We start from the raw sequence: 20,638 nt of genomic DNA, 5'->3' as shown, positions 1-20,638 counted from the left end.
CCTCAGGTTTTTTTTTGTCAATCTAGACCCTGTAGCAGTAATCACTGCCCGAGCCTCGTCCCAGTTATATTTATCTAGGCCCTATATCAATGAACACTTCACCAGGCCCTGTCTCAGTTTATGTTAGTTCAGACCGTGTGTCAGTAATTATTGTACAAGAGCCTGTCTCAGTTTATATTAATAAAGCCCCTTTTTCAGTAATCACTGCACTCGTCCCTGTTCTGGTTATAATAATCTGCACCCTGAATCTATAATCACTGCACTTGGCCCTCTCTCAGTTTCTATTAACCTAGACCCTGTATCAGTAATCACTGCAGTAGGCCCTGCCTCAGTTCATATTTATCTCGGCCCTGTATCAGTAATCACAGCATTGGACATTGTCTGAGTTTATATTCATTGAGACCCTGTATCAGTAATTACTGCACATGAACCTGTCTCAGTTTATATTAAGCTAGATCCTGTGCCTGGAATCACTGCACTAGAGCATGCCTCAGTTTACATTAACCTAGATCCTGTATTAATAATCACTGCACTCAACATTGTCTGAGTTTATGTTGATTGAGACATTGTATTAATAAACACTGTGCTAGACTCTGTCTCAGTTTATATTAATCTAGATCCTGTATCAGTCATCACTGCACTATGGCCTGCCTCAGTTTATATTAGTCCAGACCATCTATCAGTAATAATTGCATTAAGCCCCGTCTCAGGTTATATTAATCTAGATCCTGTACCAGTAATGACTGCACGAGGCCCTGTCTCACTTTATATTAATCCAGACCCTGTATCAGTAAATGCTGCACTTGAACCTATCTCAGTTTATATTGATTGGGACAGTGTATCAGTAACTACTGCAATATGCCCTGCCTCAGTTTATATCAATTTAGACCCTCTATCAGTAATCACTGGACTTGGCCCTCTCTCTGTTTCTATTAATCTAGACCCTGTATCAATTATCACTGCATGAGGCCCTGCCTCAGTTTATATTAATCTAGGCTCTGCATCAGTAATCGCTGCACTGGACATTGTCTAAGTTCATATTGATTGAGACCATGTGTCAGTAATCACTGCACTCGGCCCTGCCACAGTTTATATTAAGCTAGAATCTGTGCAATATGCCAGGCATCATTTTGTTTATCAATCTAGGCCCTGTATCAGTAATCACTGCACTAGGCCCTATCTCAGTTTACATTAATTTAGTCCCAGCAGCAGTAATCACTGCCCGAGTCCCTGTCCCAGTTATATTTATCTGGGCCATGTGTCATTGAACAGTGCACCAGGCCCTGTCTCAGGTTATGTTAGTTTAGACCGTGTATCAGTAATTACTGTACAAGAGTCTGTCTCAGTTTCTATTAATCAAGGCCCTGTTTCAGTAATCACTGCATTCGTCCCTGTTCTGGTTATAATAATCTGCACCCTGAATCTATAATCACTGTACTTGGCCCTCTCTCAGTTCTATTAACCTAGACCCTGTATCAGTAATCACTGCAATATGTACTGCCTCAGGTTATTTCAATCTAGACCCTGCATCAGCAATTACTGCAATTTTCCCTACTTTAGTTTGTATCAATCTAGACCCTAAATCAGTAATCGCTGCACTAGGCCATGCCTCAGTTCATATTAATCAAGACCACGTATCAGTAATCACTGCACTAAACACTATCTCAGTTTTATTTTTACCAAGACCTAGGATCAGTAATCACTGCTCTAGACACTGTCTCATTTTATATTGATGTACACCCTGTAACTGTAATCACTTCAACGGACACTGTCTCAGTTTATATTGATCCTGGTCCTGTATCATTAATCACTGCACTATCCACTGTCCTAGTTTATGTTAATCTAGTCCTTGTGTCAGTAATCACTGCAATATGGCCTGCCTCAGTTCATATTAATCCAGACCCTAAATCAGCAACCGCTGCAGTGGGCCCTGACTCAGTTCATATTAATTTAGGCCATGCATCAGTAATCAGTGCAATGGACACTTTCTCAGTTTATATTGATATTGATCCTGTATCATTAATCAATGCACCAACCTCTGTCCTACTTTATATTTACCTTTGGCCCTGAATCAGTAATCACTGCACTAGGCTCTCTCTCAGTTTTTATCATCTAGACCCTGTATTAGTAATCATCGCACTAGGCTCTGTCTCAGTTTATATTAATCTAGACACTGTATCAGTAATCACTGCACTGGACACTGTCTCATTTTATATTGATCCAGACCCTGCATCAGTAATCCTGGCATTAGAGCCTGTCTCATTTTATATAAATCAAACCCTGTATAATAATCAGTGCAATGGACACCCTCACTTTATATTGATCTAGACCCCATATCAGTAATCACTGCACTAACCGCTGTCCTCGCTTTTATTTATCTCGGCCCTGCATCACTAGTCACTGCACTATGGTCTGCCTCAGTTTATATCAATTCAGGTCCTATATCAGTAATAACTTCGCTGGACCCTGTCTCCATTTATATGAGTCCAGACCACTGCACTAGCCCCTGTCTCTGTTTATATTGATCTGTACGCTGTGCCAGTAATCACTGCACTAGACCCAGCATCAGTTTATATCAATCTAAACCCTATGGCAGTAATCACTGCACTAGACCTTATCTCAGTTTAAATGAGTCCAGAACCTGTATCAGTACTGACAGAACTAGAGAATGCCTCTGCTTATTTTAGTCCAGACACTGTAACAGTAATCACTGCACTAGCCCCTGCCCAGTTTATATTAATCAAGACCCTGTATCAGTAATCACTCGACTGGACACTGCCTCAGTTTCTATTGATCTAGGCCATGTATCAGTAATCACTGCACTAGGTCCTGTCTCAGTTTATATTAGCCTAGAGCCTTGTTCAGTAATCACTGCAATATGGCCTGTCTCAGTTCATATTAACCTAGGCCCTAAATCAGGGATCGCTGCACTAGGCCCTGTCTCAGTTTTTATTAATCAAGACCCTGTATCAGTATTCACTGCAGTAGAAACTGTCTCAGTCGATATTGATCTAGACCCTGTCTCAGTTTATATTGATCTTGGTCCCACATCTGTTATCTCTGCTCTAGACTCTGTCTCACTTTATATTAGCCTAGTCCCTCTATCAGTAATCACTGCACTAGATCCAGTCTCAGTTTATATTAATTTAGTCCCTGCAGCAGTCATCACTGCAAGAGCTCCTGTCCCAGTTATATTTATCTAGGCCCTGTATCAGTGAACACTTCACCAGGGCCTGTCACATTTTATGTTGGTTCAGACCCTGTATCAGTAATTACTGCACAAGAGCCTGTCTCAGTTTATATTAATCAAGACCCTGTTTCAGTAATCACTGCACTTGACCCTGTTCTGGTGATTATAATTTTCACCCTGAACCTAAAAGCACTGCACTGGACTGTTTCTCAGTTTCAATTAACCTGGACCCTGTATCTGTAATCACTGCACTAGACCCTGTCCCATTTTATATGCATCCAACCCTGTAACACAAACCACGGCACTGGACCTTGTCTCAGTTTATATCAATCTAGGCACTGTATCAGTAATCACTGCACTAGACCCTATGCCATTTTATATCAATTTGGACCCTATATCAGTAATAACAGCACTTGAGCCTCTCTGAGTTTATATTAATCTCGGCCCGGTATCAGTAATCCCTGCACTATGCCCTGCCTCAGCTTTTTTTATGAATCTAGACCCTGTTTCAGTTATCACTGCACTAGGTCCGTCTCAATATATATTAACCTAGACCCTGTATCAGTAATCACTGCCCGAGCCCCTATCCCAGTTATATGTATCTAGGCCCTATATCAATGAACACTGCACTAGGCCCTGTCTCAGTTTATGTTAGTTCAGACCCTGTATCAGTAATTACTGTACAAGAGCCTGTCTCAATTTATATTAATCAAGGCTCTGTTTCAGTAATCTCTGCACTCGTCCCTGTTCTGGTTATAATAATCTGCACCCTGAATCTATAATCACTGCACTTTGCCCTCTCTCAGTTTCTATTAACCTAGACCCTGTATCAGTAATCACTTCAATATGCCCTGCCCCCGCCTATATTAATTTAGACCCTGTATCAGCAATCAATTGATATGCCCTGTCTTAGTTTATATCAATCTAGACCCTAAATCAGTAATCGCTGCACTAGGCCGTGCCTCAGTTCATATTAATCTAGACCATGTATCAGTAATCACTGCACTAGACACTATCACAGTTTTATAAGTTTCAAGACATTGGATCAGTAATCACTGCACAAGACACTGTCTCATGTTATATTAATCCAGACCCTGCATCATTAATCACTGCACTGGACCTTATCCCAGTTTATACTGATATACACCCTGTAACCGTAATCACTTCAATGGACACTGTCTCAGTTTATATTGATCCTCATCCTGTATCATTAATCACTGCACTAGCCCCTGACCTAGTTTATATTACTCTAGTCCCTGTGTCGGTAATCACTGCAATAGGCCCTGCCTCACTTTATATCAACCTAGACTGTCTATCAGTAATCACTGCACTGGGCCCTGTCTCAGTTTATATTGATCTACACCCTGTATCAGTAATCACTGCACTATGGCCTGCCTCAGTTCCTATTAATCTGGTCCCTAAATCAGTAATCACTGCACTAGGCCCTGCCTCAGTTCATATTAATTTAGACCCTGTTTCAGTAATCATTGCAATGGGCACTGCCTCAGTTTAAATTGATCCTGATCCTGTATCATTAACCACTGCACTATCCTCTGTCCTACTTTATATTCACTTCGGCCCTGTAGCAGTAATCACTGCACTAGACTCTGTCTCAGTCTACATTAATCTAGACCCTGTATCAGTAATCTCTGCACTATGCCCTGCCTCAGTCTTTATCATCTAGACCTTGTATCAGTCATCATTGCACTATGTTCTGTTTCAGTTTATATTGATCTAGACCCTATATCAGTAATCACTGCACTATGGCCTGCCTCTGCTTATATCAATCCAGATCCTGTATCAGTAATCACTTCGCTCGACCCTGTCTCAGTTTATATTAGTCCACACCCTGTATGAATAATGACAGAGCTAGAAAATGCCTCAGTTTATAAGAGTCCAGACCCTGTATCAGTAATCACTGAACTGGCCCCCATCCCAGTATATATTTATATAGACCCTGGATCAGTAATCACTGCACTCGCCCCTGTCTCTGTTTATATTGATCTAGACCCTGTGTCAGTAATCACTGCACTAGACCCAGCATCAGTTTATATCAATCTAAACCCTATAGCAGTAATCACTGTACTTGGCCTGTCTCAAGTTCTATTAATCTAGACCCTGTATCAGTAATCACTGCACTAGACCCTAACTCAGTTTATATTGATCTAGGCCCTGTATGAGTAATCACTGCACTATGCCATGCCTCAGTTTATCTCAATCTATATCCTGTATCAGTAAGGCACTAGGCCTTAACTCAATTTATATTGGTCCAGAACTTGTATCAGTAATGACAGAACTAGGGAATGACTCAGTTTATTTTAGTCCAGACACTGTAACAGTAATCATTGCACTAGCCCCTGTCCCAGTTTATGTTTATCTAGACCCTGTATCAATAATCACTGCACAACACCCTGTCTCAGTTTATATCAAGCTAGAGCCTGTATCAGTAATCACAGTACTATACCCTGTCTCAGTTCATATTAATCAAGACCCTGTATCAGTAATCACTCAACTGGACACTGCCTCAGTTTATATTGATCTAGACCATGTGTCATTAATCGCTGCACTTGGTCCTGTCTCAGTTTATATTAGTCTAGATCCTTGATGAGTAACCACTGCACTAGCCCCTGCATCAGTTTATATCAACCTAGACCCGGTAACAGTAATCACTGCACTTGGCCCCATCTCAAGTTTTATTAATCTAGACCCTGTATCAGTAATTACTGCACTGCACACTGCTTCAGTTTATATTGATCTAGACCCTATATCATAATCAGTGCAAAGGACACTGCCTCTGTTTATATTGATCTACACCCTGTATCAGTAATCATTGCACTAGCCCCTGTCCTAGTTTATTTTTATCTCAGCCCTGTATGAGTAATCACTGCACTATGGCCTGCCTCAGTGTATATCAACCTAGATCCTGTATCAGTAATCACTGCACTGGACATTGTCTGAATTTATATTGATCGAGACCCTGTATCAGTAAACACTGGACTAGACCCTGTCTTAGTTTATATTAATCTAGATCCTGTGTCTGTAATCACCGCACTCGAGCTTGTCTCGGTTCATATTAATCTAGATCCTGTATCAGTCATCACTGCACGTGAGCCTGTCTCAGTTTACATTAATCTAGACCCTGTATCAGTAAGCACTGCACTAGGCCCTGTCTCAGTTCATGATAATCTAGACCCTCCATTAGTAAGCACTGCACTAGACACTGTCTCAGTTTATATCAATCTGGATAAAAGCGAAATAGTGCGGATGCTGGAAATCTGAAAGAAAAGCATAAAATCCTGGAAAATCACACCAGGTCTGACAGCACCTGTGGTGAGAGAAGCAGAACTAACTTTCTGAGACCGTATGACCTTCCTCAGAGCTAAAGAGAATTCAAAATGTGATGACATTTGCTGTTTAAGCAGGATGGAGCAGGTCAGGCTGGATAGAAGGCAAGCAATAGGTGGGGGTAAGGTGACACTGCCAAACATATCATAGGTAAAAGGAAAAAGTGAGTGTCAATGGCAGTGATAAAGCTAAAGTAGGTGCTAATAGGGTCATAAAGGTAAGAAAGCAGAATGTGTTAACAGTAGAGCCAGAATCAGCACACTGTGAAAGAACAACATGGAACAAGTAACTGATGGCCCTTTTGGGGGTGTGGTGGGGGGGGGGGGCAGTGTTTGGGGAAAAACAATATAAAAGGGAATAAAAAAGGGGATAAAAAAGAGGATAAAACAATGAATAAATGATTAAGGCTATAAAGTGCATAATCAGAAGATGAGTTTCTGTTCCTCCAGTTTGCGTTGGACTTCACTGGGACAATGCAACAGGTCAAAGAGGGGTATGTGGGTATCAGAGCAGGATGGTGTGTTGAAATTGTAAGGGACAGGAAGGCCTAGGTCATGTTTGCAGACAGACTGAAGGTGTCCCACAAAGCCGTCTGCCAGTCTGTGTTTGGTGTCCCCAATCTAGAGGACACTGCATTGGGAGCAGCGAATGCAGTAGACCAAATTGAAGGAGGTGCAATGAAGCGGTACTTCACCTGAAAGGAGTATTTGGGCCCTTGGATGGTGAGGAGGGAGGAGGGAAAGGGACAGGAGTGGCATCTTCTCTGATTGCTTGGGAAGGTGCCATGGGAAGGGATGAGGTGTTGGGGGTGATGGAGGAGTGGACTCGGGTGTCTCGGAGGGAACGGTCCCTGTGGAATGCTGACAGGGGTGGGTGGATGGGGGTGGGGTGTTGAAGGGAAGATGTGTTTGGTTGTGGCATCATGTTGGAGTTAGCGGAAATGGCGGAGGATGATCCTTTGGATGCGGGGATGGTGGGGTGAAATGTGATCAGAAGAGGGACCCTATCATGATTCTGGGAGGGAGAGGAATGTGTGAAAGCAGAGACATGGGAGATGGGTCGGACACGGTTGAGGGCCCTGTCAACCACAGTGGGTGGGAAACCTTGGTTAAGGAAGAAGGAAGACATGTCAGACGCATCGTTTTGGATAGTGGCATCATCAGAACAGATGTGAAGGAGGCGAGGGGACTGAGAGGATGGGATGGCATCTTTCCAGCATTTTCTGTTTCTATATCAGCCTAGACCCTGTATCAGTAATTACTGCATTGGACCCTGCCTCCATTGACATTAATCTCGGCCCTGCATAAGTAATCACTTCACTAGACCCTGTCCCAGTTTATATCAATCTAAACCCTGTATCAGTAATCACTGCACTAGGTCCTGTCTCAGCATATAATAATCCAGGCCCTGCATCAGGAATCACTGCGCTAGTCCCTGCCTCAGTTTATGTCAATCAAGGCCCTGTTTTAATAATTCCTATACATTCCCTGTTCAATTTGTTTCACGCCCTCATTTGTAACTGTAAATGCTAGATTACACTTTGCTTTAGTTATTGTTGTCTGGGTGAACGTCACTGTTAATAGTACAATGGGCCCTATCTTGTTTATTACTGCAGCCGTCCATATCTCTACATGTGGTGCAATTGGTCCTTTCCCAGTTACCACTGCACCTAACCCTGCTCCTGTTTATATCATTAGATCTTGCGCCAGTTACTACTACATTAGGCCATGCTTTTGTGGACACTCCAATTAACCCTTTTCCAGTTTGCACTGTAGTACAACCATGTTTTAATTTATATTTCACTGCACCTTGTGTTTCATTATATTACACTGAACTATGCTTCAGTGATCACTGTCCGTGACCTGTTGACCTTGTCTCAGTGATGACTGTACTGGGCCATACGAACATACGAGCATACGAACAAGGAACAGGAGTAAGTCATTCAGGCCCTCGAGCCTGCTCTGCCATTTAATAAGATCATGGCTGATCTGATAGTAACATGAAATCTGCATCCCACCGACCCCTGATAACCTATCGCCCCCTTGCTTAGCAAGAATCTATCCACATCTGCCTTAAAAATATTCAAAGGCTCTGCTTCCACTGTCTTTTTAGGAAGAGAATCCCAAAGAATCACGACCCTGAGAATGAAAAAAAAATTCGCCTCATCTCCGTTTTACATGGGCGACCCCTTATTTTAAACAGTGACCCCTAGTTCTAGATTCTACCACAAGAGGAAACATCCTCTCCACATCCACCCTATCAACACCCCTCAGGATCTTATATGTTTCAGTCAAGTCGCCTCTTACAATTCTAAACCCCAGAAGATATAAGCCTAGCCTGTCCAACCATTCCTCAATAGACAACCCACCCATTCCAAGTATTAGTCTAATAAACCTTCTCTGAACCTCTTACAACACATTTACATCCTTCCTTAAATAAGGTGAACAATACTGTACACAGTACACCAAACATGATCTCATTGGTGCCCTGTATAACTGAAGCATAACTTCCATACATTTGTATTCTATTCCCCTCGTAATAAATGATAAAATTCTCTTAGTTTTCCCAATTACTTACTATTTCTCCTTTTATCTTTCTCTCAGCACTGTATCTGTGTATATAACGCTATCTGCAGTTTAACTTATTAATGCACTGGACCATGCCTCTATATACACTACAATTGACCCTTTCTCAGTTATTACTGCACTAGACTATGTCTCTACTTCTATTACATTATATGATGCTTCATTTATTAATGCACATAGCCGTGCCCCTATATATACTGCAAGTGACAATTTCTGAGCTGCTGTTGCATTGCACAAAGTCTCCGTTTGTATTATATTAGGATTTACCTGACAACTAACTTGTGAGAAAAGTTATTGCTCATGGAATTAAAGGGACAGAAGCAATGTGGATACAAAATTAGCTGAAAAAAAAGGAAGCAGGGAGTAACGGTCAATGGATGTTTTTCAGGCTGGAGGAAGGTTTGTTGTGGAGTTTCCCATGGGTCGGTATTTGGACCCTTGCTTTTCCTGATATATATTAACGATCTAAGCCTTGGTCTGCAGGGGACAATTTGAAAGTTTGCGGATGATACGAAGGTTGGGAGTGTTGTAAACTGCTAGGAGAACGGAGTGGAACTTCAAGAGGACACAGACAAGTTGGTGGAGTGGGCAGATAAGTGGCAGATAAAGTTCAATGTGGGGAAGTGTGAGGTGATGCATTTTGGGAGGAGGAACATGGACAGACAATATAAAATAAGGGGTGGAGTTTTGAAAGGAGTGCAGGAGCAGAAAGACTTGGGTGTATATATGCATAGATCATCGAAGTGGCTGGACAGGTGGAGAGAGCAGTTAATAAAGCATATAATATCCTGGGCTCTATTAATAGGGGCATAGAGTACAAGAGCAGGGAGGTTATGCGGAATTTATATAAGGCCCTCGTTAGACCTCAGCTGGAATATTGTGTACCGTCCTTGGTACCGTATTATAGGAAGGATGTGAAGATATTGGAGAGAGTGCTGAAGAGGTTTACAAGAATGTTCCCAGGGATGAGAAACTTCAGTTATGAGGATAGATTGGAGAAGTTGGGACTGTGTTCCATGGAGACGAGAAGGCTGAGAGGAGATTTGATTGAAGCTTTCAAAATCGTGAGTGGGCTGGACAGAGTAGAGAGGAAGAAACTGTTCCCACTCGTAAAAGAATAAAGAACGAGAGGGCACAGGTTTAAAGTGATTTGCAAAAGAAGCAAATGTGATGTGAGAAAAAAACTTTTTCACACAACGAGTGGTTCAGGTCTGGAATACACTGCTTGGAAGTGTGAGGGAGACAGGTTTAATTGAGGCATTCAAGAGGGCATTAAATGATTATTTGAACAGAAACAAAGTGCAAGGGTGCGGGGAAAAGCCAGGGCAATGGCACTAGGTCAGAATGCTCATTTGGAGAACCGATGCAGACAAGATGGGTCGAATGGCCTCTTTCTGTGCCGTTAAAGTTCTGTGATTCTATGATCCTGTGATATTACTGTACTAGGCTGCTTTATTCATTACTACACTCTTCTATGTCTCACCTTATATTGCAAAGGTCCTATACCATTTATTAATACACTACACCAAGTCTCAGTTATTACTGCACTATAACAGGTCTCTGCTAACTGGATAGAGCTGGAGAGAGAGCCAGATGGATAGGTGGATATTGCTTTTTAAAATGTAACATTAATAATAACATCCTGTCGGTAAAAAGGTTTTGGAAGAATACATTTAGTCTTGTTACTAACTATGAGATGTTGTGTGCAATTTCTAATTCTCTAGTGTGATGTGTGTAATGTTTGTGTTGAAAGGTTGGGGTGAATCTTGTACCATTCCCTTCATCAATGAGATTGAGGAATAGAAATAAAAGTGAACCACGTTGCACTGCACATTGCACAACTTAGTCACAAACTGCATTGTGTTGGAGATGACTAATTCATACTTGAGTTGATCAGTGGCAATTGCTCACAGTTTTCGTTAATTTCCAGATACTTATCACTTTTCCAATAGGAATTGCTGTTTGCTTTTGGCGTGGCCACTGATTGTCAGAGATAGGGTCTGAAGCCGCAACCTCCGGCGAATGGGCGGCCGCAGGCTCCGAACAACCAATGTTCTTGTGTGTGAAAGGTGTGTGTGTGCATATGTGTGTGTCACTGTGTGTCTGTGTGTGTGTGTCTGTGTCACTGTTTGTGTGCCTGCGTGGCTGTGTGTGTGCATTTGTCTGTGTGTGTGGCTGTGTGTGTGAATGTGTGCAGCTGTATTTGTGGTTGTGGATGCGGCTACGTCTAGAACATATCATGCTTCATTGCTTGCAAAAGACATAATTTTTTTTTTAGCACGTTACGATAGTTTATTGAGCATATATCTATATGCTGCCTATGCTGTCATTAATATTTATCGGTAATGCATTGTCTTGCGTGCTCTGGAAAGTAATGCCAAGCTGGCCATTCCGTTGTCAAGGAAAATACATCTTTCAAATGACTCACTGAACTTCTTCCCTCTCTTCCTCTGTCTCAGACTACACCTAAATCAGTTATCCTCTATTCCCTCTCTCAGACTTCACTTAACTCACTTACACAGACTCACAATGGCCGGATCTGGCAGCTACGAGCAACCAATGTTTGAATCTTTTGCTGAAGGCACATTATCACTGAAAAGATTAAGCGCCAAAGCCTCATCAGAGGAAAATTCAGTGCCATAAAGGCACCAGCTCACTCACTTAACCTCTCTCCTCTTTTTCTCTCAGGTGGCACCAAACCCTCTTAAAACTTTCCATTTCAGAATAATCCCCTGTGAGCGGTATTATTGTTTTAATTTCCCCTCTTTTCTCCCAGTGATAACCTTCAGTCCATCTCGTCTTCGGTTAATATGTTATAACCAAAATAACCTCATTTATTTAATTGTTTAAATTGGGAATGGAGGTGAATGCAATACTGAGACCGGCAGCAATCTGTGTGGTTGTTCTTGATGCTGTCAGAGTGAGTTCACCCTCACAGGCAGGAAGACTGTTCACGGTGATAACATGAAACTGACGCCTGCTGTTTCATTCTCAGGTAACACAACTTCCTGTTTTTCTGCTGCCGGTTCCAAACCGCACATCTCACTTCTGAGCAGAAAATAAATCCAGGGGCCACAATCTGGTGAGAACATCTGTCAAGGCGGCCTATATCTGGCCACAGAGTCAGGGCAGAGTCACACAGATCACATTGCGGTGACATTTACAAATGAGCCTGTGTGATCCGTTTTGAGCTTCCATTTCCAGGATTTAACCGAATGGTCAGTCACTGTGCTCTCAAGTCCCTGAAACGGGAAAATGAGATCTTGCTATCTTTCATTTGACGTTGTCATGCTCCAACGCCCGCCCCCACTCTAACTCCCCCTCCACACCCCACCAACACCGCATCCCACCACCACCCTCCGCCACCCGCCACGCGCACACACTCCCTGCACATACACTTTCCCTCGAAACTTGTTTCCTCTGTTTCTCTGAAACATTCCGTCCCCCTTTTTCATTTGAAGTCTCCTTTCCTAGTTTTATCTCTGTTTATCTCTCTAGTATATATCTCTCAACCTCTCGGTGTGCCTATTAAATAGAAGCGTTCAAAATCATGAAAATTTGGATAGTGTGAATAAAGAGAGACTATTTTAACTGATAGGAGGGTCGGTAACCAGCAGACGCAATTTTACATTTTTGAACAGGAAGGCAGGAGGATATTTGTTTATTTTTTTAACACGGCGAGTTGTTCTGAACTGGAATGCACAGCTTGAAAGGCTGATGGAATCAGATCAATAGTAACTTTGTAAAATGAATTCGATAAATACTTAAAGGGGTTAAAATTTGAAGGATTACAGGGAATGGGGCCAACTGAACGGCTCATCTATATCATTGTCCCAGCACCTTCCCTAAATCTACCTCTGTCCCTCATTGAGCCCAAATAAAATGCAATAATTATACAGCTTTCGTCTTCTGCTAATCCTGTCTTTTGACAGCGCTTGAGTGTGTGTGTGTCGATAATTGCCAGGAATCATTCAGAAGTTCACTAGTGTTTACAAACCACTACTTTGAACAAAATAATAACACTGAATAGAGTTTGTTTAGTAGAAAGCACGATTATCTTTAACATTTACGGCTCTGATTTTTCCTCTGGTGAGATTTTGGTGTTTAATCCTTTCAGTCACCATGTGCCTCAAGCTGAAGATTTAAACATTGGTTTCGACAAGCTGCCGGGTCCGGTCCTTGCGTGTCTGTGTAAATGGAGAACTGTCGGTAAGAATGAGAGGGAGCAGATTATTTTCTGTTCCTCTGACAGATGCAGCATTGACCCTGCAGATATCAGAAATCTGTGGAGTCCGCCATGATTGTCCTCCCCTTGGGTATAACATCTCTCAGTCAGGTGGAGTCAGTCACACGGGCCTCTGTCATGATGTTTCCGCTCCGTTTTTACCACACAAATCCCTGGGTCACTCACCATAACACCGAAGCCTGCGCTAAGGCCCTAAACATCATTGTTTCCTCACACTTTCACACCCTATTACAGTCAGATGTTTATTAGAACGCCTGCCTCTCTTTATGTAAGATTACCAGCAGCCTCTGTTATTGACACACTGGAGCCGGCCTCTGTGATTATTATTGGACCAGGCCCCAGTCTGGCCCGGGCCCGGCAGTCAGAACTCCCTTTGCGAATCCAAGGAGGGAGATGTTGTTTGTATTTTTGGAGAGGGCGGGAAGGTCAAAGCAGCCACAATATCCCAGGAACCAGTCCTTTTCTGGATGGAGAAACTGTCCTGAGTTTCTCTGTCTTTAATTCCTCCTCCTGAGTGTAAGAAAATAATGGATAAAAGAACAGAAAGACTAACATATAAACTCTCACCGTGAGCACTGGGCGTTATTAAATGGTCAGCTCTCTGGATCGAGGCTTCAACCCACAACCGTTTGACCCAGGGTTAAGAGTGATGCTAATTCGTCAATGCTGACATGATGTATCCCCAGTTCCCATTGCATTCGTGCAACGACAACACATGACAGATGCTAGAAATCTAAAATAAAAACCGAATGTGCTGGAAATCCTCAACAGGTCAGACAGCAGGTGTCGAGCCTGTTTGTTTTCCGGATCGTCATATTCTTTGCAGCCTTGGGGAAAGTGTGGAGAGGCGGGAGGATTTTGGAGGCTAATTAAAAACCGGCGTCTGTCACACTAACACACTTCCCGTGGTCAACGGAGCCGGGAGTGGGATTTGAACACAGATCTTACAGCTCAAAAGCAGAAGGACTACCAACTGTACCACTCGGGAGTGCAGTGGCTGTGGAGAGAAGTAGCGTCAATGTTTCTAATCGATGACCCCGGCTCTGCAAAGGGTCATCGCCATGAAACATTCACTATGGTTATCGCCACAGATTCTGCCTGACCTGCAGAGTCATTCCAGAATGTTATGTTGTATTTTCTATTACACTAGACCGTGTCAGTGTTATTGCACCAACTCCATCCCATTCATATTGCAGTGGTGATTGACTCTGTTATTGGGCATTAGACAAAAGATTTGCTATTGTATCAATTGGCGCTGTCTCACACACACCATTATATCAGACCCAACTTCGATTTGGGTGGATCAGGTGCTGACTGTGTTGTTATCACACTGGATCCAGTGATGTATTCAGTGATTCACTGCAACCCGCTATCTTCTGTTATCATCAAACATTGCACTAACTACACAGAGCTTTACCGTTTTTAATCTGTTCCCTATGTCCAATCTCATTGTATAAAACGCTGTCTCTGTAATTGTTGCACGAAGAGCCTACATGTCATTCAAATTCTAATGCAAACCTCCCTCATTATTTCTGAAAACCTTGTGCCGATCAGTTTTCAATAGTAACCTGATTCTGATATTGTTAACGTTGACCCAGTTTCTGTTAGTGTTTCGCCATGACCTCTTTCAGTTGTTGTTTTATACAAAGTGTTTTTGTTATTATGATCACACAAATATCGGTTCATTCAATGTTATACCAAGTCCTCCCTCTCTCTTATTCCTGAACTAGCCAATTTCCCTGTTTATATGACTCCTTGGGCCAATTTGTGTTATCACCGCACTAGCACATGCCTCTGTCTGTATTATACTAGGTATTGTGCCTGTTATTACTTACACTAGATGATACCTATGTTTACATTACACCAGGTCCTGTCTCTGATATTACTGCACAAGCCCATATCCCTGGTTATATAACACCAGGTCTTGTCTCTGTTATTACATCATTAGCCGATATCTCCTCTTATATTAAGCCAGATACTGTCTCTGTTATTAATGCAGTAGTCCATATCTCTGCTTATGTTACACCAGGTCCGGTGTCTGATATTACTGCACGAGCCCATATCCTTGGTTATATAACACCAGGTCTTGTCTCTGTTATTATTTCATTAGTCGATATCTCCTTTTATATTAAACCAGATACTGTCTCTGTTATTAATGCAGTAACCCATATCTCTGCTTATGATACATCAAGTTCGGTCTCTGTTTATGCTCGAATAGGCCCTAGTTTATTTTCGTTAAGATTACATTGTATATACAACCTGCAGTTAAACCAATCCGTCCAAACATTATTCGAGTGGTTGTGGTGGCATTTGTGAAGATAACAGTTAAAAAAGTGGAAATAGAAATAGTGAAAGTCTCTGGAGAGCAACAGGAGTTTCAATCCTTCCCATCAACCGGAATAATACATCGGGGAATTACAGGTGTATTAGTCTCATGTCAGGTGTAGGTAAAGTTTGATTTTTGCCATCACTTGCACAAATCATCATACATTCGAGATTATCAGGAGCTTCTGTGAGATATTGAGGTGATCATTGTTAATAAACTGCAGGTTATTCTGGATGTGATTTGCTCCGCTTTCCAACTGATCACCGGAGACAGATAAAGCACCTTAGAAACGAAATCGTCAGTCTGACATCACTTTATAAACAAATGCACACAACAGACTGGTTATCAATAAATACTTACAGTATTAAACAATCTACAACTTAAATAAATGCATAGTTTTGGATTTGAACATAATCACTGAAGGCAGGAGTGGACTGAAAGTTGTCACTGGGAGGAATGAAGGGAAATTACGAGCAAAAAATTCTCCAAAGAGTGTTATTAGATAATGGGAGATTCAAAATGAATAAGGGGACTGTCTCAGAGAGAGAGAGCGGGGGTGGTGGGGGGCGGGAGTTAGATGGTGGATGGAGAGAGAGCGAGAGAGAGAAAGAGAGAGAAAGAAAGGGTGAGAGAGAGAGAGAGAGGAGAGAAAGAGACAAGAGGTTCAGTGAGTTAGATGCTGCCTCAGACAGAGAGAGAAGAGATATTCAGTGAATTTGGTGATAGACATGCTCGCCTTAGTAACTAAATGGTCAGTATGACATCACTTTCTAAGCAAAAGTACAGAACGAAACATGTTAACAATAAATGCTTACAATGTTACATCGTCCGCAGTGACAGGTTGAGTAAAAGAAAATTAAATACTGAAACATTGTGGTAAAGATCATCATTTATCTTTGAGAAACGGCGGTATAAGCAAGAGGCATGATTTTTTTTCTGTACGGCACAAATAACTGACCATATCTGATCTATAATTTCTTTGACTAAAGCTAAATGAAAATAACTATCAGGTACTGCAAAGAACGGGCCATTCAATACCGCCCGTTTTAGGCCAACGCCAGGGAACAATTCCCACCTCAACATCTTTGCGGTAAATAGTATCTCTCCAACTGACAGTTGGAGACAAAGACCACTGCAGGAATCACAGAGACATGGCCTAGCGTAGAAATAACTGAGGCAGGGTTAGCGCACTAAGCACTGGGTCAATTGATATTAATCCTCTCTCGGGGCTAGAACAGTAATGATTGATCCGGCACATGGATTAATAACATCCTAGACAGGGCCTGGTGCAGAAATAACTCAGATTGCCTACAATGTAAGATAAACAGAAACATGATCTATTGGAATAAAGACAGGGACAGGGCGAGTGTAATAGAAGGAGATGTATGGACTCGTGCATCAGCAACTAAGACAGGGTTTAGCGTTGTATATACAGACACTGGGTCCAGAGCAGTAATAACTGAAACATTTCGGCATGTAATACAACCAGAGCCACAGCCGAATTCAGGAACAGCTGAGACGAGGCCGAGCACTGAAATAACTGAGGCAGGAACTGGTGTAATATTATCATAGACATACTCCATTTCAATATAAATAAAGTCAGGCTCTGGTGCAGGAATGCTGAGACAGGGCCGAGGGCACCAATTATTGATACAGCATCTACAGTAATACAAACGAAGGCTGTGCCTAGTATCAGCAATTATTGGGCAGGATTTAGTGCAGTAATAACAGACTTGGCCTTGTGTAGTATAAACAGAGACATGGTCTACACAGAAATAACAATGACAGGGCCAATATTAATATAAACAAAGGCAAAGTCTAATGAAATATAAACGGAGGCGGAGCCTAGTGTAATATAAACTGAGACAGAGTCTAGTTTAATATAAACTGAGACAGGGTCTAGTGTGATATAAACTGAGACGGGATCTAATTTAGTATAAACTGAAACAGGGTCGATTGTAATGTAAACATAGACGTGTTCTCGTGCAATATAAATTGAGACGGGCTCCAGTGTAATATTACCCGAGACGGGGTCTAATGTAATATAAACTGAGACAGGGCGTAGTTTTGTATAAACTGAGATAGGATCTAACAGAATATAAGCAAAAACGTGATCAAGTGTAAGATAAACAGGGGCATGATGTCGTGGAGTAAAAAGTGAGGCAGTGCCGAGTGCAATAATGATTGAGACAGTGTCTTGTGTAATATGAACACCGACATGGTCTAGTTCAGTAATAACTGAGGCAGAATCTAGTGAAAGGAAACTGACACGGGGTCTACTGCAGTTTCACCTGACACAGGGCCTTGTCTAAAATAAACTGAGAAAGAGCCAGAGCAATAATTACAACACAGGGACTGGATTAATATAAACAGAGATGTGGGCAAGTGCAGCAATAAGATAGAGGCACGGTATTATACAATAATAACAGTGACAGGGCATCGTGTGATATAAACAGAGACATAGACTGGTGCAACATTAGCCAAGGCATCCCCTAGTTTAGTATAAACGTGACAAAGTCTAGTCGTGCAATATGAGAGCCTCGTGTCATGTAAACAGGAACGTATTCTGGTTTCGTATAAGCAGAGACAAGCACTAGTGCAGTAACAACTGAGACATGGACTATTATCATATTAGCCAAGACATGGTTTAGTTTAGTGATAGCTGAGAGAATGTATAGTGTAATATGGCCTTTGTCAGTACATTGACTGAGATTGAGCTATTATAGAAACAACTGAGACACAACCTGTTGTAATATGATCAGAGACATCACTTAGCGTAATATATACAGACAAAGGTCAAGTTTAATATGAACAGGGAAAGGGTTCAGTGTCGAAATGATTGAGACAGTGCTTGTGTCAGTATTCACTGATTCACTGCCATCTACTGGACGGACTCTACTAATGCAGATGTTGTGAAAATGTCGCTTTTTGTTGCTGCTTCCGACATTAACGATAGAATCATCGAATTCTTACAGCTCAGGAGGATGCCATTCAGCCAGTCCTGTCCGTGCTAACCCTCTGAAGGAGTAATTGACCTAGTGCCACTGCTTCCTCCGTAGTCCAGCATTTTTTTTCTTTTCAGATAAGGGTCCAATTTCGTTTTGAAAGCATCAATTGTCTCTCAATCCACCACACTGTCAGGCAGTGCATTCCAGATGCTAACCACTCAATTCGTGTAAAGTTTTTCCTCTTATCTCCATTGCTTCTTCTCCAGGTTACTTTAAACATGAGCTGCCTGGTTCTCAATCCTTCCACCAATGAGAACAATTTCTCCCTATCTACTCTGCCCAGACCCTTCATGGTTTTTAATATCCCGATCAAATCTCCTCTAAACTTTTTCTCCTCAAACTAGATTAAAGCCAACTGCTCCACTCTTTATTTATAACTGGAGTTCGTCATCCCTGGAAGAATTTCCATGAATCTTTCCTGTGTCCTCTCTCTCATGCCTTCAAATTCTTCCTAAAGTGTGGTGCCCGCAATTGGATGCAATTCTCCAGTTGAGGCCTAACCAGTGTGTCACACACGTTTAACATAACCTCTTTGCTTTTATACGCTTTTCCTCTATTAATAAAGCTCAGGATGTTGCATGCTTTATTCACCGCGCTCCTTCGACTTGTCCTAACACCTTCAATAATTTATACACATAAACATCCAGGTCACTCGGCTCCTGCAGCCCCTTTGGAATCGTACCCTTTCTTTTATATTGTCTCTCTGCGTTCTTCCGACCAAACTGAACCACTTCTCGCCTTTTCTGCGTTAAATTTCATCTGTGACTTGTCCGCCCTTTCCACCAACCTCTCGATGTCTGTTTGAAGTTCTAAACTATGCTCCTCATGGCCCGCAATGCTTCCACATTTCGCATCGTCCGTATATTTTGACATTGTGCCCTGTCCACCAAGGCCCAGTTTATGAATAAATATTATGAAAAGTAGGCGTTGTAGCACTGACCGTTGGGGAACTTCATTATAACCCTTCCCCGAGTCCGAAAAACAAACGTTCAAAACTACTCTTTGTTTCCTGGCACTCAGCCAGTTCCCAATCCATGATGTTTCCGTCCATTTTATTCCAGTGAGCTCCAACTTTGCTCACAAGTCTGTTGTGCGACATTTCATCAAATGTCTTTCGGAGACCATGTAAACCAAAAAAATTACCCTCATCAACCATCGCTGCTCTGTCATCAAAAAACTCAAGCAAGTTGTTAAATATGATTTTCCCTTAACAGATCCACGCTGGCTTAATGTATCAAGAAACCACTTCTACTGATGTATCGGCTCATGACCTCCTGTGCGAACTCCTAATACTTATGGTGCAACTGTGGCAGAATAACGTGGCTGATTTGCGCATTTAAAGGTCACGAGAAGAGCAAAGTGTCTCAATTCATATTGATTAATTCTTGACGATCTTGTTTCAACCGAAGAAACTCTTTCGAGTTATCAACAGTCACAGATTGCAACTCTTTCAAGTACAATCACAGTTCGTAGTTTCCGGGAGTGGGACATGAACCCACAACCCTCTGATTCAAAGGCGAGGGTGCTATGAACTGAGCCACAGCTGACACCTCCATACATGAAACTCTTTCGAGTTATCAATAGTCACAGATTGCAACTCTTTTCGAGTACAATCACAGTTCTTGGTTTCCGGGAGTGAGACATGAACCCACAACCCTCTGATTCAAAGGCGAGGGTGCTATGAACTGAGCCACAGCTGACCAAGGCGCGCATTGTGGGAATGATGGGAACTTTAATGACCAACTCAACCGGTGTGAAATGGGGAGAGATTTTTTCTTCATGGAACCACCTGAAATGTGGTGGCGGTGATTTTCTCCGATTCTTCAGGTGCTACAGAGCCTCCGAGGGCGGGGTGGGGGGGGTGGGGCTGCGGGATGTGTGGTGGGGCTGGTGCGAGTGCATGAGATAAATTCGATAGTTTTTTTTTAAATGCTGGTA

Source organism: Cetorhinus maximus, chromosome 23, assembly GCF_964194155.1.
Source record: "Cetorhinus maximus chromosome 23, sCetMax3.hap1.1, whole genome shotgun sequence".
Classification (NCBI taxonomy): Eukaryota; Metazoa; Chordata; class Chondrichthyes; order Lamniformes; family Cetorhinidae; genus Cetorhinus; species Cetorhinus maximus.
The sequence above is the reverse complement of the archived record's forward strand: the minus strand, read 5'-3'. Positions refer to the sequence as shown.